Source organism: Oryctolagus cuniculus, chromosome 2 (assembly GCF_964237555.1).
Source record: "Oryctolagus cuniculus chromosome 2, mOryCun1.1, whole genome shotgun sequence".
Lineage (NCBI taxonomy): Eukaryota > Metazoa > Chordata > Mammalia > Lagomorpha > Leporidae > Oryctolagus > Oryctolagus cuniculus.
In genome coordinates, this window is record NC_091433.1 from 178,954,126 (window position 1) to 178,977,689 (window position 23,564).

Here is a 23,564-nt window from a genome sequence, read left to right on the forward strand (position 1 = left end):
TTGCCCCTCATTTCTATGTCACGCTTGCATTTATTTTTTAGTTGTTTCATGAGAATATTTTTATTACCTTATCAAATCAAGATTCATTTATATATGGACTTACTTTCATTTTTTTCTTTTGCTCTTCATTCTTTCCTGAACTCCAAATTGCCATCTTGAATCAGTGCTCTTCTGGCTGTAGAAGAGTATTTCCTTGAGTGGGGGATTTTCTGGTGAACAATTTTATCTCAGTGTTTATTTGTCTGAAACAGTTTTTTAAAATACTTCTGTATTTATTTGAAAGGCTGAGTTACAGAGAGGTAGAGGCAGAAAGAGAGAGAGAGAGAGGTCTTCTATCCACTGGTTCACTTCCCAGATGGCTGCCATGGCTGGAGTTGCACCAATACGAAGCCAGGAGCCAGGAGCTTCTCCTGGTCTCCCATGTGGGTGCAGGGGCCCAAGCACTTGGGCCATCCTCCACTGCCTTCCCGGGCCACAGCAGAGAGCTGGATCGGAAGTGGAGCAGCCGGGACTTGAACCGGCACTCATATGGGATGCTGGCAGCTTTACCTGCTAGGCCACAGCGCCAGCCCCTGAAACATTTTTTTTAAAAAAAAGAACTTACTTTGTTCTTAATTCCAGGGGTATTTTCCCTGGGCATAGAATTCCGAGCTGGAGATTTCTCTCAGCACTTTCAAGATTCCGCCTATTGTCTTCTGACTTCTGCTGTTTCTATGGAGAAGTCAGTTAATTACGCCTAATTATTGTACCATTGAAAGTAACCTGTCTTTTCTCCCTCGCTCTTTAGATTTTTCTCCGTCTTTAGTTGTCAGCGGTTTTACCTTGAGTACCTTGTGCGAATTTCTTTGTATTTATTCTGCTTGGAATTTGTAGTGCCTCTTGAAGCTGTGATTTGATTTTTTAATAGTGTGGGAATGTTCTCAGCCATTGTCTCTTGAAAACATTGCTTCTGACCCCTGTCCTCGCTCCATTTCTTCTTGAGTTCCAGTTACACATGCTGGACCTTCCACTGTAACTTCACCATCACTCACTTTTGCTTTTAAAAATTTTTTTGCTCTTGTCTTTCTGTACTTAATGCTGGAATTTTTGCTTTCTTATCAGTCTTTCAGTTCACAATACTCTCTTCGGTTGCATGGGTTCAGTTCATCATTGAGTTATTAGTTTGGGGTTTTATGTGATTATTTATATTATTATATTTGGTTCTTTGACAATGTATGGTTTATCTGCTAAAAGCTGCAATTTTTCTCTAACCCCTTCAACATGGTCAGTTTTGCTTATTTTAAAATCTGTTTCTGGAGTTATAAAACACTAAGTGCCTATACTTCAATTTTTTTAAAAAAAGTTTTATTTATTTACTTTTTTGAAACACAGAGAGACAGAGAGAGGAGGAGGAGGGCAGTAGGCAAGTCTGGACGAGGCTGAAGCCAAAGAACCAGGAACTCCACCTCAGGCTCCTACATGGGTGGCAGGGACCCACGTACTTGGGCCGGCGTTGACTGCCTTCCCAGGTGCATTAACAGGAAGGTGGGTGGGAAGCAGAGCAGCCATTACTGGAACTGGCACTGTGACACAGGACACTGGTCCCTTAAGAAGCGATGTGACCTGCTGTACCATAATGCTGGCCCCTATTTTCTGTTTTTTCTATTGATGATTGTTAATGTTGCCTCTTTTTCTTTTTTTTCAAATTGTATTCCAGAGTCTGTTTACATTGCTTTTAAGAAATAACGTGAGTGGTGCATTTGGTGCCCTGGTTAAGACATCGTTTACGACACCTGCATCTCAGGTTGGAGTGTGTGAGTTTGAGTGCTGGATCCACTTTTGATTCCAGCTCCCTAACGTGCACCCTGGGAGGCAGCAGGTGATGATGCGAGTACATGGGTTGCTGCCACCCATGTGGGAGACCTGCAGTGAGCTTCTGGCTCCTGGCTCTGGCCTGGCCCAGCCCCAGCTCTTGTGGGCCAGGCTGTAACCCATGGTCAGCTTTTCTACTGTCTTCAGCAGGAGGCTCGGGCTGAATTTCCTAGCTGGCCAGTTTGAACAAGGAACTCACTTACCCTTGTCATCATCTAGCATACTATCGGGGGAGGTACTTCAAAGAGTTCATGGAAAACTGCAATTGAAAGATAAATTTAGGGACAGGAGTTTTGCACTGTGGCTATGATACTCCAGACGCCTGTGTCCCATATCAGAGTGCCTGGGTTGAAGTCCCACCTCCACTTCTGATCGGACTTCCCGCTAATGCCCACCCAGGGATGCAGCAGGCAATGACTCACGTGCTCGGGTCCCTGCCACCCGCATGGCAGACCCAGAAGGACTTCCAGGCTCCAGGCTTTGATCTGGCCCTTCCTGGTTGTTGCACATATTTGGGGAGTGAACCAATGGATGGAGAATCTCTGTCTGTCTCTGTCTCTCTGAGTTTCAAGTAAATGAAAATATTTTAGAAAGATAAGTTCTTCAAAAAGTTCATGGAGAATGCATGCTACAAAAAAGACTGCATACATTTCAAAACATTTTTTGCAATCAAAACAGACATCTTTCTTTTTTTAATTTTTTATTTATTTTATTTTATTTTATTTTTTATTTTTGACAGGCAGAGTGGACAGTGAGAGAGAGAGACAGAGAGAGAAAGGTCTTCCTTTGCCGTTGGTTCACCCCCCAATGGCCACCGCTGCAGCCGGCGCACCGCGCTGATCCGATGGCAGGAGCCAGGATCCAGGTGCTTTTCCTGGTCTCCCATGGGGTGCAGGGCCCAAGCACCTGGGCCATCCTCCACTGCACTCCCTGGCCATAGCAGAGAGCTGGCCTGGAAGAGGGGCAACCGGGACAGAATCCGGCGCCCCGACCGGGACTAGAACCCGGTGTGCCGGCGCCGCAAGGTGGAGGATTAGCCTATTGAGCCGCGGCGCCGGCCCAAAACAGACATCTTTCAATTCCATTTTCCAGAGACTTTTTGAAGCATCCTCGTACATTTTTGTTACTTATTTTCTGCATTGTTTCCATGCACTTGATGGCAGGCTCTGTGAGGGTAGTGATTCTTATCTGCTTTGCTTACTACAAACGACTTGACACTATGCTTGGCTTCACACTAGGTGCCCAGTACATCACTGGTGAATGAATGCATGAACATCTGCCTATCCACAAGCAGGGAGTGGCCTTGAGGTCCAGAAAGGAAGCCGACCTGGGCCAAGCTTCTGCGGTCAGTTGGGACAGGGTCAGGACCCAAGGCTTCTGGGTAGCACTCGCCTTACTCTGCAGGGCTATTTTCTGGTCATAGGATGAGGCCTTGCACAGGACAAGGCTGGCCTGGTGACAAGATGGTGCCTGTTCCTCAGGTGACGGGTGACACGGAGAATTTCAGGACCAGAAGCCACACAGGTGCCCCAGGACGGATGGAGACAGCATTTGTGCGTCCACCCCATGATGGCATCCCTGCTGCCTGCCTCATCCACCCACAAGCAGCCAGAGAGAGCAGTGCCAAGTGCGTACCCATCTACTGTTCTCCAGAAACCCTGCCCTGGCCCCCCACTGCCCCAGGCTGCGGCCCACGCTCACCACTCAGGTTCCTTTCTCACTGTCGCCTCCTGGGCGCCAGCGCCTTAGTCCATTTCCTGTTGCGGCGACATTACCTGAGGCCGAGCTACTCAGATTGAGAGTTTATCTGGCTCACGACTTGGGAGGCTGGAGGATCCCAACAGCGTGGCCCTGGTGTCCTAGGGAGGGCGTCCTTGCTGCAACACGGCACACAGTGGGAAGGGAACCCGTGGTGTGCAGAAGGCGCCATGCCCATGGGGTGGCCTTGCTTTATACCTGACCCAGCCCCAATGAGACCCGACCCCCTCCCGTGGGGAAGCCCTCATTCCTGCCGAGGGCAGAGCTCCCCGTGATGTGAGCTAGTTACCTTCTGCTGGGTCCCACCAGCTCCACTGAGCTCCCAGCACCTGAACCTTCCAAGGGCAAAGCATTTGCCAACTGTATGTAGTGCTTGTTCCCATCCCTGGGCCTGTCCCGGGGACCCTCCCCCACTGGCCCACTCTCACCTAGAGGCTCAGACACGCCACCCACAGGGAGAGCCACCTCGTAGCATGCAGCGCCTACCACTGCCCAGCTGATCACGTCGCACCACGCTGCCACGGACCGTACCTGTCTCTCTCCACCCCTGGGCCGCGAGCGTGGGGACCGCACTGCTGACCGCCACACCTTGCCTGGTGTATTGGAGACACTCGCCACACAACAAGTTGTCAGAGGAAGGAGTGACCAAATGACTGCTTTCGGGAGAACAGGTTAACAGAATCAGAGACCAAACAGAACCTGAAGTCCCGCTGGGAGAATCTTCTGGAACCAGCTCATACCAATCTCTCTTCTAGTGCTTCTATTCCCATTCCTAGCACGGGGCGCCATAAAAACCTGTAAATATTTTGTGTCCTAGTTGTTTATCTGCACCTTAATCACACAGTAGCTTTATTATTATTGTTATCATTATTGTTATTATTAATGGTGATAAATAAAACAGAGCATAAAAGAATTTGCAGAAGAAAACAATTGCATGATTTAGAATTTTTAATTAATGTGAGTTGAGGTTTGTATTGAGTGCTCTGAGTGAGAATGGATAATCCTCCGTGCCTCCCCCAGTGGGTTTGGTATCTAAATGCTCCATATTGTAATTTACATCCTAAGGGGCCCACAGCACTTAGCAAATCATCAATTCTCCAGTTATCTGGCTCCTATCAGCATCGCGTTCTGCAAATGAATGCATTTCAATTAAAGGGCGAATTTACCAGAGTAAATGTGAGGTGTGTACTTTGTGAATTATAGCTCTAACTTGGAATTAAAAACAAAACAACAAGCGTTTTCTGGGCTCCTATGATATTCCAGGCATTGAAGATAAGACAAAAGGAAGAGGACGGGGCCTGCCTCCAAGGAGACGGATGCCCGCAAGAATGAGACGTCGGGCCGTGCCGGGTGTGCGCGAGCTCTGGGTGCAGACTGAGAGCTGTGCGTGCGTGGAGAGCACTCGCTGGAAGACTCAGCCCTCCCAGCAGACACTGCTCCCTGGTGTCTACAGAAGCAGACACTGCTCCCCGGATGTCCCCCTCCCAGCAGACACTGCTCCCCGGATGTCTACAGAAGCAGACACTGCTCCCTGGTGTCTACAGAAGCAGACACTGCTCCCTGGTGTCTACAGAAGCAGTTTCGCCCCCTCCTGGAGGCGGCAGCGCCTTTGCATGACTACTTAGCGGTGCCTTTTTCTCCCCACCAAACCAAGAACAGGGATGAATACTGTCAGCTCTGTGTGGACGCCACAAGGGACATCCTGGGTCACTCTGGGGACATCTAGAGAGAGAGGCATGAGGACCCCTGGGCCCTCCCCCACCCCCCGCCAGGCACCCAACAGATACCCTGGGGCACCGTGATGTCACATCACGATAGAGCCCCGCTCATAAGGATCCAAAACCAGAGCCCCCTGGGGCCCAAGGGATCAAGCTGAGGTCTAAGAGGACACGAGGCGATTCCAGATATTCCACTAAAAATAACGTTTCCACTCGGGCCAAGGCTGAAAAGCGGAAATGGACCACAGGTGGTCTCCCGCCCCTGGAGCCAAGGCCTTACACATTCCTCTGTCCTGCGCCCACCCGTGAGCTTCTCCACTGCCTTTTGGTCCCACCTCATCCCTCCTGGCACTGCAGGCCCCAGGGGTCACAGGGACCGCCTTCCAGGCCCGGCCCATCTCTGCCGTCCTCGTGCTCTGGGTGTCGGCTGGCCCTCCTGGGGCCGCCCTCTGCTCCCCCGCGCAGTCTGCGTGTCTTCCTGTCCCTACCCTGTTAGCTAATCCCCAGGGTGATGATGGAGGAGGGGCCTGCGGGGGCTGATTGGCTCCTGGAGGTGGGGCCCCACAGATGGGGTCCGGGCAAGCACTCCCCTGCCCCACGGGAGGGCACAGTCAGAATGTGCTGGGCATGAGCCGGGAAGCCCTCCCTGCATCCCCAGCCCGCAGCCTCCAGCTGCTGTCTAGAGCTACTCAGCTCGCGGCATTTCGTTCCAGCAGCCAGGCAGGACGAAGTCAAGCTCTCGCGACTGCTTGGGCCTCCATGCTGCCATATGCCACGGACAGCAGCAGGTTCAGGCTCCCTCCAAGGCCCCCTGACACGGCCACGCGTGCCCACCCCTGGGCCACCCAGACCCCTGGACACTCGTCGGCTCGTCCCCTCGGCTTGCACTCTGGTGCAGCGCTGGAAGCGAAGCTCTTGGATAAAACCGACCCACGGGGCGCGGCGAGTGGTGCATTCCCTCAGGAGGTTAAAGCTGCCAATTGCATTTTGTAAGAAAAGGGATTTCAGAAAGCGAACCTTTCAATTGTTCAGTCGGTCAGGATGAGCACGGAAGTTTGGGCAGATGCCTTAAGATGTTTGCAGGCAGCGCCTCACCCCGTGCTGCAGCGCTGTTGGCCACAGGGGTTGGGAAACCTGCTCACGGAAAGACAGTGATGGAGGGCGGGCAACTCGCCCTTAGGCCGGGGGACCCTGCACGAGTGAGGTCACAGGGACCCCCGCACCTCGCGGCACACCTGGCCAGGGGCGGAGCCCCATGCCTTCCTGAACACCTACTGGGTGCAAGGTCCAGTTCTGCAGCAGAAGCATGGCCTCTGCCACCTTTGTGAGGGTTGAGAGAATGTTCTGGAATCCCCCCCCCCCCCCACAGGCTGAGCCTCTCTCCCACCCACCCCAACTCAGCCTTTAAGAGAGGGTTTCCTGGCTCCTGACGACATGGACTCGAGAAGGAGGGGGACTCATACAACCTCCTGCTTTTGGGATCCTTCCTCCCCCCGACCCCCATCAGACCCACTGGACGGCAGACGTGTCCACTTCCACAAACACTTTCAGCAACGAGGACTGATAGGTTCTGAAAGTGACCAAAGCGATGTCGTATCTCAACAGACATGCAGAGAAGACGGACAGTGAGTTCTTCCTCCACCCTGTCCCTTGCCAACCTGCAGGCCCTCCACGGAGAGCTGGCCAGCCCCCCGGGGCCGCCCCGCACAGGGATACAAGTGCAGGATGGACATCGCCACAAACAGCAGGCGCACGATGGCCTCCAAGTAGTTGAGGACTTAGAAACGGTGGCAACAGGCCAGGCTGGACCAGCTCTGCCTGCAGCAGGTGGAGAAAGCTGGGGTGGGGGTGCTTGGCTGACCATCCTGTAGCTCATATCTGCTCCTCTATCGGAGGGGCCTGGCCCTGATTTTCCAAATGGTTGAGGACAACCGGTCACCAGGCCATGGCTGCAGCCCAGGGTGAGGGCCAGGCCCCCGTCAGGATGGGGACCGAATGCCAACAGCTGGCCGAGGGGCAGGGGGCGGCAGCATGGGAGGTGGAGGTGGGGAAGGAAGGGCTCCTCTCACACGCCAGGGGCCTGCTCTCTGCTGTCCTCCCTGCCTCTCCCTCACATATTTAGAGTGAACTGAAATGACCCCAAATGACAAGGTGTTTCCATTTTGCAGCTGGGCATCCAGTGCTCCAGGGGCCCCAGGCCTCAGGACACAGTCGGTGTTGGAACCCGAAGGAAAAGCTCCCAGTGTCCACCTCCAGGGCTCCTGCTGCTGCCTGCAAGGGACACTGTCTCCCAGGAAATCTGCCGCTTTCATCATCGTCAATTCTTTCCTCTGGCGACACTGCCTCCCAGTGGGACCACTTATCAGCAAGCCCTGAACCCGCAGCGGCCGCCTCAGCCTCCGACAGAGGAGGTCTCTTCCTGCCGGCCAGTGATGCTTTGTCCAGGTCCCTGTGCTGGGCGGCAGCAGAGTCCCTGGGGCTGCCCTGGCCCCTGGCCGCTGAGGAGCAGGTCCATCCTGGCACTGTGCACCTGCGCAGAACTGACTTCATGGTGCTCCGGCCAGCTGCTCCTCCAGACAGTCCCCAGGAGGAGACGGGGCAGGGGGACCCCACTAGAATGGCAGTGCTGAGTTCAGGGTTGAGCCGAGGGAGGGCCCCCTTTCCCTCTGGGCTGTGAGTGCAGCTGTGTCAGGAGCCCACGGGGGTGCCTCGGCGGATGGCCAGGGAAGCGGCAGAACTGCTGACCCAGTGTGGCGTGGCTGCCTGGGCCAGACCCGGCTGGGCCCCGGATCCAGTGTCACACACTCACAGGAACTTCCCTTGACCCTGGAATCAAATCCCGGGGACAGAAGACTCAGGATCTAAATAAACCTCGCGGAGAACAGCTGCCTGCACCTGTCCCTGCTCTGGGAGGGACCATCACCTGCTTTCAAGCCATGGCCGTGGCCTTGCTGACCACCCGTGTGTCCGCCTAAGGGCACCGCAGTGACCTCGCACAGGGCCCTGGGCAGGGTGACAAGGAGCTTCCTGGGTCAGGGCGGCCGCGCTGACTCAGGGTCAGCCTTTGGGGCTGAGCAGGACAGAATGTCTCTGGGAGGCCTCTGTGCGGCAGCCGTGCCAGGGATGTTACTAAGAAAAGCGCAAGGAGAAAGGGTAATGGAACACGCCAGCCTCGCGGGGCCCTGGAGCCCGGGGGCGATGACTCAGGAGATGCTCCGGGAGGCGCGGGGACCACGCTGTCGCTCGCCGTCCTCGCGTTTGGCGAGATGGAAAGGTCCCACGTTCTGTCGCAAAAGGCTTCAGGGGGTCTCATGCTTCTGGGGGCCCTGGAGCAGTGGTCACTCGGTGCCAGCGGAGGTGTGGGAGGACCAGGGACACCCTGGGACCCTTGCTGCTGCCCCCTGCCCTCTAGGGCTGTGACTGTCCCGGCCACTGGATCCTGCTGTCTGCTCTGCCCGTTCACCCGCCTCTGGCCCCTGCATCCCCAAGAGTTTCCTTCACTACCGACATCAAAGCAGCCCCAGGCTCCGGAGGGCTCAGGGTACAAAGAGCATGGCCTTGTGGGAGGGCTGGGGCCCCAGCACATGCAGTCAGTGTGAGAGTACGGCGTGGGGGCTAGCCTGAGGACCCGACACCGGAAGCACAGCTCAGCGGGGGAGGTGCCCACACCTTCTCCCGGGGCATCTCAGAGCCAAGGGCACGAGGAGCCGGCGGGAACCCACAGTGAAGCGGGGGATGCAGCTCGGCTCTCCCACACCCGGCTTTGTCGTGAATTCTCAGCCTGGGGACTAACGTAGTCTCTCCAGGGTTGGTCCTCATCTCACTTCCTGGGATGGACCGGCTCATAACCACAGGCACGGTTTCTGACGACCCCAAACGTGCTGTGCAAACCTCAGCGAGGGGCTGCTTGACATTGATGCCAGTTGCAGTGTGGAGCTCACTCCCTCGCAGCTGCAGAAATCACTTCGTTTCCTGTAACTGCCATCAGCAAATTCTTCCTATCAGTGCACACACTCGGCGCACCACAGAGGACGCTTAACGCCCCTCCCAATCGAATTCAATCGGCCGAGCGCATCTTGTACCCCACGTGCTGGACCCTCCATGGCACCAGAGTGTGTGCCAGCTCTGTTCCTCCTGTGACGACGCCGCTTTGCTCCAGTTTTGGGTGTGGCAGTGTTCCTGGGCCAGTACAGCACAGGAGTGGTCAGGAGCCCAGGTTCGGGGGCCCCTCTCCAAATGCTAAACTCTTTGAACCTTTCCTGGCTGTAGATTCGCTTCTCTGGGCCTCAGTTTTCCTATCTGGAAAATGGGAGTTACAGTATCCACATGATAGGGCCGTGGTGAGGCTTAAATAAGATGAGGCTGAGGGCTGAACGTGGCTTTAGACCGCAGGCATTCAGCCAGCGAGGGCTGCTGTGTGAGGCACTGATCTTAGCTAAGTACAGAAGGCAGGGCCAGAGGCAGCGTCTGCTCTCTAAGCGCCAAGGACCTGGTTCAAGGTGAAGAGAGGACTGTGCACGAGCTCCCAGCCCAATGGCTCTGCCTCCTTCCTAGAGCTCCCTTCTTTCTGGGCAGGATTCTCCCAGTCAGAGGACACCCACTTATGAGCGGTTCCATACATCTCACCCAGGAGGCAGCAACACAAACAGCCAAACAGAGCCAGAGGCTGAGCCAGGTGGGAGAACAGTGCAGCCTAGGGACCTAGCAGCCACAGGCGCTCATGAGATGGGGGTGGGGCGGGGGGCTCGAGCCGCACCCAGTGCCCAGTGGGAAGACCGGGGCCTCTCAGCCCTGTCCAGCCTCGCCCTTTCTCCACGCCGTGGTTTCACAGTAACGCTACTTCCTGTGAGCCAGTCTGGATCACGTGATTTCCCCCTTAGATCCGTGCCTATTAGAGGATGCTGTGTGGTCCCACGGCCCATAATTCATTACGCTGAATTCCTCTCCATCTGTAGGCTCATCCAGGGGCTGAGAAGTTGTCACTGTAACCTATTGTCACTGCAACCTTTTATGAACCAGCCTACATTTTTATGTCAAAAATTTATCTTAATGGCCTCACAGCTTTTACCTCCAATTATTTTGGTGTCACTGACCTCCAGCTTGGGCTGTGTTCCAGTTAATAGGTGGGGACAAAGTCCTCTTCACTCCCACTCTAGCCCCACACTTTTACAAGGAAGAAGCTGCCTGCTCAGCATGGTGTATGCCCTCAAGTGGCTTACACATACAGAGACACACTCACACACACACACATATGCTCACACACATACACTCACATATACCCACACACACATAATCACACATGTATACACACACATAGACACACACATTCACACACACACATACACTCACATATACTCACATACACATACTCACACATGTACACTCAGATACATACACTCACACATATACACACACATACTCACACATGTATGCACACACATAGACACACTCAAACACATACACTCACATATACCCACATACACATACTCACAATGTACACTCAGACACATACACTCACACATATACACACACACTCACACACATAGACACATACATTTACACACACATACACTCACACATATACTCACACACATACACTCATACACTCACACATATACACACATACACACGTAGACACACATAGACACAAGACACATACACTCACACATATATTCTCACATATACACACATATACTCACACACACATAGACGCATATACTCACATACACATACACTCACACGCACACATATACACATATGCACATATACTCACATACACACGTAGACACACAAAGACACATATACTCACATACACATACACTCACACACATACACTCACACACACACTTAGACACACACACACATATATATGCACACATACTCACATACATATATGCTCACACATACACAGACACACACAAAAATACATACACAGACACATAAATTCACACATACACTCACACACATACACATACATTCACACACATACACATAAATACACACAACACATACTCACACACATACCTATACAATCACACATACATATAACACATACACACTCACATACACAAGATATACACATACACTCATACACACATACTCACACACACATACATTCACACCCATACACATAAATACACACAATACATACTCACATGCATACCCCTACACTCACACATACATATAACACATACACACTCACACACACACATACATTCCTGTACATACTCACACATATACACACTCATACACATACATATAACACATATACACTCACACACACACACAGACACACCCTGTGGAATGTGGGAGAGGGCCAGGCCTTTGTGGGTGCACCCTAAGGCAGGCTGGGGAATAAGGAACAATAGCAGTGGGCCCCGAGTTGCTCTGTGTGCCCAGCACAAGGGAAGGACACCAGGGCAGGTGCGAGGCCCCCAGGGCCCCACACAGCAGGGATGCCCACTGCGATCACAGAGCAGCACGCCAGGGAAGGAAGCCCAGGCATGCTATTAGCGGAGGTACCGGCGGCCTCATTACTCTTCTTGCTGTGCCCTTTCCAAATGCACTTGTGTGCTTGTGTGTGCGCATGTGCACCCACATGTGCTTAGGGACATAAATATTTATAAGCAACAGACATGAAATAGAATATTTATACAGGATATAACAATTATATTTTAATATATCAATTATATATTTAAAAATACATATATATGTGAAGATATTTCACTATGGTAGGAATCAGTGATTACTGAAGTGGTGGCTAAAGAAACAAACCTTCAGGGGCTGGCACTGTAGCGTAGTAGGTTAAGACTCTACCTGTGGAGCTGGTATCCCATATGGGTGCCAGTTCAAATCCTGGCTGTTCCACTTCGTACCCAGCTCCTTGCTAATGAGCCTGGGAAAGCAGTGGAAGATGGCCCAAGTCCTTGGGCCCCTGCACCCACGTGGGAGACCTGGAGGAAGCTCCTGGCTCCTGACTTTGGAATGGCCCAGCTCCGGCCATTGCATGCAGCCATTTGGGGAGTGAACCAGCAGATGGAAGACCTCTCCCCCTCTCTCTCTCTCTCTCTCTGTCTGTAACTCTGCCTCTCAAATAAATAAATAAATCTTGAAAAACAAAAAAAAGAAACAGACCTTTGGTCCTGGACTTTCCTTCTTGCTGTTGGTGATGAGATCAGTGCTGGCTTCCACACTTGGAGCGCTCCTTGACGTGTTCTACAGCTACTCATGAGGCCAGTGTGTTTTCTCCACTGAACAGGCAGGGACCAAGACATGCCACGAGACTCAGGCAAGGCCGGGGTGCACGTGGGCCTTGACCTCTTTGCTGAAGCCCTGCCCCAGGCTGCCCTGGGGCCCGAGGGCTTGCTCTGAGGGACAGCCCAGGGGCCATCTCTGTTGTAGGCCCCAACGTGCTTGTGAGTTTGTGATCTGTCCTTGGAGAGGGACAATCAACCCTTTTTGTGACATGACTCCCATGCAGGGCTGCTGGGGGCACCGCACAGCAAGAAAGGTGAGCAGAACCTACGTTGGGGTGTGCGTGCTTGTATGAGTGTGCACATGTGTGTGTGCACTTGTGAGTGTGCATGTGTTTGTGTGCCGTGCATGCGTGTGCACTACAATGGATGTCACCTGCATTTTCATTTTCACTCGAGGCAAATGTAAGGACCTTGATCTCTTGCACACTTGCTGGAGTCAGATGGACCGAGCCAAGCCCTTACAAGGTCACTTCCTCTGCAAACGGCATTGTTAAATGAATTTCCCTGACCCTCAGTTTTTCCATCTTGAGATAGGAATAGTAATATCTGCCTCACAGGATGGATGCAAAATGTGTGTGAGGCACTTACTCGTGCCTGGCAGGCAGTAAAGGTGTGCCAAACGCCCGCCATCATTACTGGCGGCCTCGCGACAACCTCTCGTGTGCTCGGTCTGGTGACTGCTGCTCCCCACGCCCCGTCCTCAGAACGGCCCCGTTTCTCTCTCGCTTTCGGATGCCTCCTCGTTTGCAGAACTAAGTACTCCCCAAATGAGCGAGGAGTCTGTCTCCTGGCACTGGGTCCAGGGGAGGAGCCACCCCAGAGAGGGAGATGGGCCCCAGGCTCCATGGGCAGCCCTGGGCAGGGGGACCAGGAAGATGTCCCTTCTCTGCAGAACCCCCTGGGCTCCCTACTTCTTGCCCGAGACAGACAGCACAGCGTGGCAGGCCTGGACAGAAGCTTCCAGGTGCTCACTGCAGAGGAGGGTGAATGAACACACAGCGAGTTTGCCACTGTGCCCGGAGACTCCAAGGCCAGTTTTTGCCTGTGCGGTTTCCTGTCGGATCAAGCCCAGCCCCTTCTCCTGGTGTTGGAGCCCCCGCGTTCTCCTTGTCCCCTCACACAGCCTCAGCCTCCCTGCGCACAGCTGGGCACCTGCTGCTGCAGCCACGCTGTCTCTTCTGCCCCATCCTGCTGCCTCCAGGATGGCTTTCAGGCTTGCTGCAGGCGGAAGTGTTACCACAGATGGTCTTGTCTTGCTGTTGACCTTTTCTACGCCTCGCTGTGTCTCTGCATCCAGACTGCAGCGTCCCCAAGGGCAGGGCTCCGCTGAGCTGAGCTGGGGAACAAGACCCTCCTCGGAGACCTGCAGTAGGAGGTTCTGCCTCTCTCAGCTGCTGCCCTTCACCTCCCCATGGCTTACCACATAGGGAAGATGGCAAACAAATACCTCATCGCACCATTTTAAAAAGGAACCCCCGCCCACCCCAGGACTCATTAAATACCTGGGTCTGGACTGCAGGGGGAGCCAGCTGGCCTCCCAGGAGCAGGGGCCCCTGTGAAAAGCAGGGAGCGCCCCAGCTCTGACAGGTATTTTACTCCCTTTGCAGTGGGAAGAGCTGGGCCGTTAGCTCTGATTCTCCATGCAGCTGGGAGATTCCTGCATCCCCAGGCACCTGTCTGGCTGGTGCCAACCCGGAAGGACATATACATTCAGACAGGGCCATGGGCAGGCAGGGAGGAAGTCTGAACAATGGGTAAGGTAGGCAGCAGGGCCTCCTGGGGGAACCCGGCTGTGACGAGGCCGAGAACTTCACAGGGGTGCCCCAGCCTGGAACCTTCCCATCCCGGCTCCCAGGCCGGGGTGAAAGGCCCTAGCGAGGCATCCTGCCACGGTGGTGAGGGTGGCAGTGCCTCCCCAAGCACGAGGGGCCCTCGTCCTCCATGATGGAGAAGGATGACTCCCTGGGAGGTCCAGTTTCTGCTTCAAGCTCAGCTGGGCTATGCCCAGCGGTAGGGGTGGGGGTGGGACAATGACTGCAAACTGAGTTCGGTCACAAAACTGGTCCCCCAGGGCACAGCCACCAAGAGGCCAGATCTCTGCCTGGAGACCCTGTCTCCCAGGGGCCGATGGGAACTGGTGAGAACTCAAGGAAGCCCCTATGTAGAATGAAGCTGATGTCCTTAAAATGGAACACGGTTTTAAACACTAACAGCCTGAAGGCACGGGAGCCGGCTGCACGCTGGGGCCAAGCCGAGGGCCCCAGCGACCTGGGGGTGGAGCGTCCAGGGTGGAGGCTGTGGCCCTGTCCCAGGCCTGCATGCAGGCGCTGTCGCTGACGCACATGGCGCTGTTCAACCCACCCGGCCCGCTTCTCCATGGCAACCCTAAACGGCCTGTGCGTTCCAAGGCCGCACTGGCAGCCACCGCAGACTCAGTGCCGAGATGGCGTCCTCGTGACAAACAGTGGGGACTCCGAGGCTACAGCAGGGATTCTGAGACTGCAGTGGCCCAGGCATAGCAGCGACCAGGGGAGAGGGACGTACAGGCAGGGAACCCCAGGAGCTCAGAGTGCACCAGCCTGGAGACAGGGGACAGGGCAGGTGGAACGGACAGGTGAGACCCTGGGGAGGGGGGTGCGCGAGATTCAGGGACTGCACGGTATCGTGGCAGGTGGCCTGGCTGTGTGCTGGGGGTCACTGCCTCCCAGGAGGGTGAGCAGGGTCCTCCTCCCCTGCCCATCACCTCTGCAGCCTGGCCAGCGGCCATCATCCTACCGTGCCTGCTCGCTCCGCCTCCATGTCCTGGCCACACCCCTGCCAGCCTCCCGCACCAGGCCTGGGTGCAGACGCCCTCCCGCCTTCCCTGGAGCTGCCATGTAGGAGGGAAGGAAAGGGGCTCGCCTGGGGTGGGCAGCAGCAGGATTTGAATGTGTCATCTGGATCCCAGCCTGGGACTCGTTCCCTCTGTAGAGTGGAGTGCAGGGCACCGGCTGGGGCAGGGTTTTGTGGGGGACAAGTGGGACGACAAATGCACAAGCAGACGAGACTGCGTGAGTGAGTGCTGATTTCCCTTGCTCAGCCCACAGCCTCCTGCCCTCCCCGGCAGTGGGCACAGGTGCCCTGGAGCCCAGCGAGGAAGAGCAACGAGCAAGGAGGCCGGACGGACAGGAGTCAGCCAGGACGCTCCCAACACCCCGCCTCCGTTGTGGTAAACGATGACTTTAATTTACAAAGCAGACGAATACTAAATCTTCATGAAATTAAAAACTATATTATTTATGTGAGCGGAAACGGAAAACGGTCCGTAGCTGGCAGCAATCTTGCTTTGTAGGAGGAACACTAAAATAATTAAAACCACTCGTGCTTCAGTAATAAATAATGATAATAAATAAATGTCCTGACCTTAAGCGAAAATATAAAATTAAAACCCATTTGGTATGTAAATGCATTCAGGACACTAGCGAGTCTCCCAGCCTAGGATGGTGTGGAATGCAAGGAGCCGCCGCTACATGAATTTTGAAAGGAAAATCAAAGAACAACAGAGTTGTGTGTGTATCGACTCATTATTCTACTTTAATTCCATCTAATGCTGTGTGGAGCCTGGAGGCTGGGACATTAATTTCCTGCTTTTTCTGTCTCACCAATTCCTCATGGACACCAGGAGAAAGAATTTCAATCCTGGACGCTGAAATCAGGGGGAGCCAGCAACTGGCAAGAGAGGCGGGGAAGTGTGGACGGGAAAGGCGATTGCTGGCGAGACCTGCACCTGGCGTGGAAAGGCGGCGGCCAGGAGGCGGAAGGGCACTGGTGTTGGCTGGGGTGGCTCTGGAATGTTCAGGAGATGAGTGATTGGCAGGGGGTGGGGGTGGAGAACCAGACGTCCTAGACCCATTCCAGGCCAAAGAGCTGGGCTCAAAGTCTGCTGTTGGCCTTGGATTTCGGGAGAACGACAATGGGTTCCAGATGGTGACGCCCCCCCACTGTTTTGCCTCACCCCCCTCCCCACCAGCCGGGCCTGGCCCTACCATGAAATCAGCGCGTGTTCCATGGAGCCTGCAGTTCCCCAGGGCTCCCCACACGCAGGCAATGGGCCAGCGGAAGCATCAGCAACTTTCCACCGAGGCAGCGGAACCAACTCCTCAGCACCCCGTCTGTGCCGTGACTCCCCCGGGGGGCTGCCCCAGCTGCCTCCCCTTTCTGTTTTGTAATCCCCCTGTGAGGCCCTTACTCCTGCTTGACGGCCAGGGAAACTGAGGCACATGAGTTCACGGTGAGGACCGGAACGCCGCTCCAGGCCTGCTCTCTGTGTGACCAGGGCCTCAAACAGGCAGGGGGCCTGAACAAGGAGCCCCGGACGAGGAGCACTTAACTGGCCATGGCCACGCCCTGAGCCTCCCTGCCCCATCCTCTGTCAGAATTCACTGCTTCCAAGCTGCGCAGGCTGAGATGGCTGAACTGGGAGGATGGGCCTGGTGTGTGTGTGGGGGGGAGACCCTTCCCTGGGGAAGTCACAATGCTTCCGTCTGTGGATGGAGGGAGGCTCCCTGGACCACTCTGGTCCTGACCTCAGGTCCCCTGGGTGCTCGTTTGATCAGCTCTCCCTCTCACCGTGGTCCCAAGGCAGTGGCAAGAGGGGTCACCCCACAGGAAAAAGAGGGCCCAGGATGGTCAGCATCCTGGGGGTCCCCCGGGGGAGCGAGGCACCTGTGCAGCCCCTCTTCTGACAACACCGCTAGTCCAGGTGGGAAAGCAGGGGAAGCCAGCCACGCCCCCCCCCCCCCCCCCCCCCCCCCCGCCATGTCTGAGCAGCTCCAGGTGGCGCAGGCTTTGCAGGCGGACCCTCGGGGGCCGTGGCTGGTTCTCCCTCCCTTTCAGTCTCAGAGCAGGTGTGGTCCAGACAAGCTTCCCTGACAGTGCCCCTGCTTTCTCCGGCTTGCCCGGAGAAACCCCTGGACCCTTCTCGCTCTGCTAGGGGCTCACATAGCCCCGCCCACTCCTGCTTGTTGATTTCCCTGCCACTGGCTTCAGGACACAGACAACTTTAGTACTTGAGCAAGAACAAAACCCCGGAGGAGACCAGCGGGGTAGTCAGGAAGACAGTCCTGTGGACCTACAGGCGCCGGGAGCCAGCGTAGCCTGTGCGTCGAGCCGTGTGTGTCTTGCATTGGCTATGGGGGAGTCTGATTCCCAGCTGTGGCTTCCTGTTGACGAGTACCCTAGAGGGCAGCAGGTGATGGTTCTAAGAGCTGGGTCCCTGCCTCCCACGGGGGAAACCTGGATTGAGTGTCCAGCTCCCAGCTTCAGCCCTGGCTCAGCCCTGGCCATCAGGGGCATTTGGGGAGTGAACCAGCAGACAGGAGGGCTCTGTCTCACCTACAATGAAACAACACCACCAAAACCAAATTATGAAAGACACATCTGAATGCTGAAAATCTCCTTCCAAAGGCTTGCAGGCTCCCCCAGGTTGGAATGCTCCTGCCCTGGACCACATAAGAGCTCCACAAGGCTGGGCCACGGAGGGGGCTCACGGAGGGGGCTCACAGCAGACAGAACTCCTGGGCTTGAGAGATGGGAAGGTTTGGATGAGCAATAGGGAACACAACCTGGGAATCAACACCTGGGACTAAAGGGGGCCCAGGTGCTCCCTCATGCACCCCGATACCCCGTGCTTCCAGCCCATTCCTAAGTCTTGCTTGTCTCCCTTTTGCAATGCCTGCTGCTTGCCTAAGGTTGGAAAGGACCCCTCCCCAGAGGGTCTCCAACATCTGCCCAAGCAGGTGCCCAAGAAGCAAATCATCCACTCATTGAATGTTTATGGAAAGCCGTCGGCGTCTGGCCCAGGTGGACGAGGCCACACAAGAAAGAGTTCAGAGGCTAAAGTGGGGCAGTGCCGGGGGAAGGAGCAGGTGGGAGTCTCAGGGGAGATCGGGGTTCTCACTGCCCCGCTTGACACTGAGCAAGGGCCCAAGTACGGTCAGACTCAGGAGGAGGGAGGGAGAGAGGGAGATGGGGAGGGAGGGAGACGGGGAGGGAGACGGCAGGGCCAGGGAGCGAGGCGAGAGGCGGTGAGGACAGCGAAGGCCAGTGGAGAACGCACGCCAAGCCGAGGCTGCCCTGGGCTGGTGGCGGCAGCAGACGGGGCTGGAGGGAGTTCTACCCTGAGCGTGGAGGGTGCACGGTGCTGAGGGACCCAGGGGAAACCTCGCAGTGACCCAGGGAGGAGTGGGCAAGGACTGCCCAGCACAGAGGCTGAGGGCATGGGGAGGAGGGCGGGATGGTGGGGAGGGTTAACAAGCACACACGTGGATCCGGATTAGTTGCTGCTGTGGGGTGTGTGAGCGGGCATGAGTCTGGGGCAGGGGCCGTGGCAGGGAAGCCGGGAGAGGCTCAGAGGTGACGGGCCACGTGGAGACGAAGTGAGTCTGAAGTGGCTGGGGATGCCCAAGGCTTTGCCAGGAGCAGGTGCTGTACAGGCCGCGAGCCCCGAGCGAGGGCCGCCAGGAGACGGCACAGGATGTGGAGACTTCGAGGCGTGTTCTGGCTCTGTCCTTGTCCTTCCGTCTACACGGCTGCCAGAGGGCACAGCCCCGCCCCAGTCCTCACCCTCAGCTGCAAGCAAGCATTGCTCTGTCCCCTTCCTCAGCTGGAACAGCCCGGGATGCCCTCACTAAGGGACTTGGAGTAGCTGAATGCGACCTCCACAATTCTCAAGCTGGAGGTGGAGCTGGAGGCGTTGCAGGCCCTGGTGGACGGGATCAGCGGCCCGCGCAGGAGGCCCCGGGCAGTCTGTCTGGCTCCTCGGCCCCGTGCCATGTGAGGGTGCGGTGAAAAGGCGCCATCTTGGAGGCCACAAGGATGCAGACGGTAGCCTGTGGTGCCCTGAGGACTGGCAGCAGCCGAAGGCAGTTTGTTCCAGCTGCAGGTGCAGACTTAGACACCTCCAGGTCCACAGAGCTCCCCTCCCTGTCTTCGGCTGCTCCAACGTGGCTTTAGCACGATGGCTACAACCACGACCCTCTCTGACCTCCTTCCCCATCTGACAGTCACATGTCTATTTTGTTATCTGTTTCCACCTCCACCCATCAGCTTCTTCAAGCAGGGATTTTTTTTTTTTTAATTTATTCATTTGAAAGGCAGAGTTTCAGAAGAGAGAGATCTTCCATCTGCTGGTTCCCTCCCCCAGTGGCTGCCATGGCCGGGCTTGGGCCAGGTTGAAGCCAGGAGCCTGGAACTCTATCTGGGTCTCCCACATGGGTGCGGGGGCCTCAAGCGCTCAGACCATCTTCGGCTGTCTTCCTAGGTGCACCAGCAGGGAGCTGGACTGGAAGTGGAGCAGCCGGGACTCGAACCAGCGCCCATATGGGATGCTGGTGTTGCAGGCGGCGGCTCAACTGCTGTGCCACAGCGCCGGCCCATGGTTGGCTTGTTTTGACTCCTGCAGTGCCTGTGTGGAGTAGGTGCTAAGTCAACAATTGCTTATTGGGTAAATGGTGGTCTCCACCCCTCTTCACTTCACAATGGACACCTGGGTTTGCTGTGAACTTGGGCCTGGGTCCTGAAAGACATGCGGTTCTATAAGAGGCACTTGGGAGCCAGAGCTGCCGGCAGCCTGGACTTCAGACGCTGCGTCTGCAGTCCAGGGGTGGGGATGGAGTCTCGGTGTAGGAGGGGACTTCAGCGTGTACTTGGCTACCCCTGGGCCGTCACCCAGCTCTGCCATTGGCTGGGCAGGAGGCCAGCTTGGAGTCTGCACGGGATTCATTGCACCAAAGGCTCCCTGAGTTTGCAGATCTTGAACATTAACTCACAGACTCTGGTGGAGCCCAGGCAAGAAAGCAAAACCCAAACCTACAGGAAATAATCTGAAACGAGCTGGGGGTGGAGTGTGAAATGGACAAAACATATGGGCCAAAGAGAGAGGGGGAGGGCCAGCTCACCCTGGGGCCTTCCAGAAAAAGCAGAATTTAGAATGCTGCCTGGAGACAGGCAGAAAACCATGCTACCTTTAAGCTGGGTGCCAGGGCAAGGAAAGTGGATGGGAATAGAGCAGCAAAGGTGACGAGGCAGGAGGCACCTGGGGGCACGAGACCCAGCCTCATGGCTAGCCCTGCTGCAGGTGCTCTGTGACTCTGGACACACCCCTGCCCTCTCTGGGCCCGTGTCTTTGTGTGGAAAGTGAGGATTTTGAATGGGCAGGCTCCCTGCAGAAGGACTGGCTGAGCTCTCCTAGGGCGCCAGCTGCCTTTACAAGTCAGCACGGTCTGGCAGGACCCAAGATGGATGCCGACAGCTGTTCAGTGCGACTGTGCATGGCAGCCTCCCCTGGCCTGTGCTCTCAGAGGCCTGCACCTCTGTCAAGGCCGCTGAGTCCCACCTTTGGGGGCACTGCCCTGGGGAGCTGGCGTGCTGGATTTAGCACCCACACAGCTGCTGAGCTGGCCTATCTTTGTTCGCCTCCTATTTCCTCCCACAGAGGAAAGGCCTGCCTCCCTGCAGGTCTCAGATGGACCTCCTGTCTGCTGACCCCTGTGTGTTGCTCCCTGGGGTGTTGGGCCAGCACGGCTCTCTGGACTCCAATGGAAAAGGTGGCCGGCAGGGGCTGGCTCTGTGGCATAGCGGGTAAAGTCTCTATCTGCAGTGCCGGCATCCCATATGGGCACCGGTTTGAATCTGGCTGCTCCACTTCCCATCCAGCTCTCTGCTATGGCCTGGGAAAGCAGTAGAGGGTGGCCCAAATTCCTGGGCCCCTGTACCTGCATGGGAGACTAGGAAGAAGCTCCTGCCTTAGGATCGGTGCAGCTCTGGCTGTTGCAGCCACCCAGGGAGTGAACCAGCAGATGGAAGACCTCTCTCTCTGCCTCTGCCACTCTGTAACTCTGCCTTTCAAATAAATAAATAAATCTATAAAAAAAAATAAAGAAAAAGAAAAGGTGGCCGGCAAATGATGGGAGCCCAGCTGAGCTGGGCAGGTGGGCGGGGCTCGAGGGTAACCCTGGTCCTGAGGATCCGGGTCCTGGCAGGTGGCTGTTCACGCCTGGGGCCGACCCAGAGAGCAGCTGCGGGAGCACAGCCTCCTCCACGAGTTTCCTTTTCACTTGCACTGGGTCTGGCGGTCCCAGTGGGCACAGCCTCCTTGCAAAACAAACAGCAGAATCAATACTCCCTTCACCAGGGAGGTGTAGTGTCTTCCGGCGGCTGGCCAGGCTCAGGCTCAAACCCAGGGAAGGGTTGCACGAAGGCTGCCTGGGGTCTTTCCTGCCTCCATAAAGCAATGTGATTGCATTAGATTCGATAGGCATTTATCTAGAAGCTTCGACGCGTCCAACCCTACCGGGCAGGTGGGAAACAGAGCGAGCAGAAAGCGTGTGGGCCCGGGGAACACGGCCAGGGGACAGGCACATAAAGCAAAGGCTCTGGTGCGAGGTGTGCGTGGGCCAGGGGGCTAGGGCTGAGAGTGTCAGGCCCTGAGTGTGTGGACACTGTCTCCTGGGGTCGTGTCAGGCCTGCCCAGGGAGTTCCAGGCCAGGCTCGGCCTCAGAGTGTGGGAAGTCCAGGGGAGCTTGGTAAAAACGCAGATCTAGCCTGTGGCCCTGGAGACGTGGAATCAATGGACACTGCTTAGGGGAGAGGCAGTGTCTGAGAGTTGCCTGTGAGCCGGACTTCTTGTGGGAATGGGAAACCTGGATCCTGGGACCATGGTCTAAGATGCACCCCTCTGGATGCGGGCTACTTGGGGCACGGGTCAGGGGCACAGGCCCAGAGGCACCACTGTGTCAGTTTGGAGAAAGACCACACGGAAGGAAAACAGATTCTGGGTGGCCAGGGCGGGTGTCTTTGAGGAGCAGGTGGGGGCCCTGCGGAGCACCCTTGGGCTTGGCAGCAGGTAGGAGGGGGTGCATTGAAGCTGTGAGGGGGGCTGAGGCCTGCTCCCAACTGGGCAGAGGGAGAGGCCCAGAGCTTACCTCTTGCCAAGCTGGCCTCCCTCCCAAGGCTTGCCTGGAGGGCAGCTTTAGGCCAGGTTAGATGGTGGGGAGGCTGGGAGGAGGAGGCACCCCTGCCTCTGTGCAGGGGGTCCGTGCAGGGTCGTCAGGACACTCGCCACGCACGGGCGAGCCCAAAGTGCATGGAGAGGGTGGGGCCATCCAGAATCATTGCAGGCCACTGCGAGGATGGGACAGGTGGGCCCAGGGGGCCCCAGGGGCCAGGCAGGCTGGGCTGAGCAGAGGGCAGAAAACATGAGCACGGAGCAGGCAGGCAGGCAGGAAACGTCGCCACGGGGCTGCCACCCGGCCGCTCCTTCCCCAGCCCCTAAATTATCAGCCAGCCAAAAGGAAGCCTCTCTCCCTGCCCCTGCGTCGGGGGCCGGAGCGGAGCCGGGATGAGAAAGACCACACAGACTTTAGACCCTGGACACGGAGCAGCTTAGCCGGCCTGTTTTAGGATAATAAAGGAAGCTAATGGAAAGTGGTGCTTCCTTCCCCCAAAGCTGCGATTAAACGTTGGAATATGGGTGACACGTACACCGTGGAGGACACAGCACGGTTAGAATTCTGCCAGCAAACATTCTAAAATATTCATGAAACCCGGGACCAGGCCTGACTGTTAACACTGCACCGGGTTCCCTGGATGGAGTGACAAATGGGCGCCAAGCTCTGTCATCTGAGCCTCTGATCTTCTCAGGTCCCACCAGGGAGCAGCGGGGCTCCCCAGCTGGGCGAGGGGGCTCCAGGGAGACCACGGTGGGGGTGGGGCGTGCTGAGCACTGGAGGGGGGGCTGCGCTCCTGCGTGGGAGGCGAGATCACGGATCCTCAAGTCTTCCTCCACCCACAGTGATTAGTGCGAAGGGAGCCTTGGGGACAGGAGCCCTGTTAGACACATGGAGCCTCACAAACGGCAACGGGAAAAGCAAAACGTCTCGGGTGGGGGTGGGGGGGGTGGGGGAGAAGCAAATCGGCCTTTGAAAGAAAATCAGGAGAAAGA

General features: G+C 56.0%; 1 protein-coding gene and 1 long non-coding RNA gene across 8 annotated transcripts in view; one reads left to right on the forward strand and one right to left on the reverse strand.

The window, feature by feature from the left end:
- The window catches only part of KLHL29 (kelch like family member 29), a 283,407-nt gene that overhangs the window by 74,829 nt on the left and 185,014 nt on the right, over positions 1 to 23,564 (reverse strand). The window lies entirely within an intron of this gene.
- On the forward strand, positions 589 to 4,502 carry LOC127490353 (uncharacterized). The gene is made up of 4 exons (XR_007918324.2): positions 589 to 1,508; positions 3,090 to 3,196; positions 3,333 to 3,478; positions 4,065 to 4,502. It is a non-coding gene; the product is annotated as an uncharacterized lncRNA (long non-coding RNA).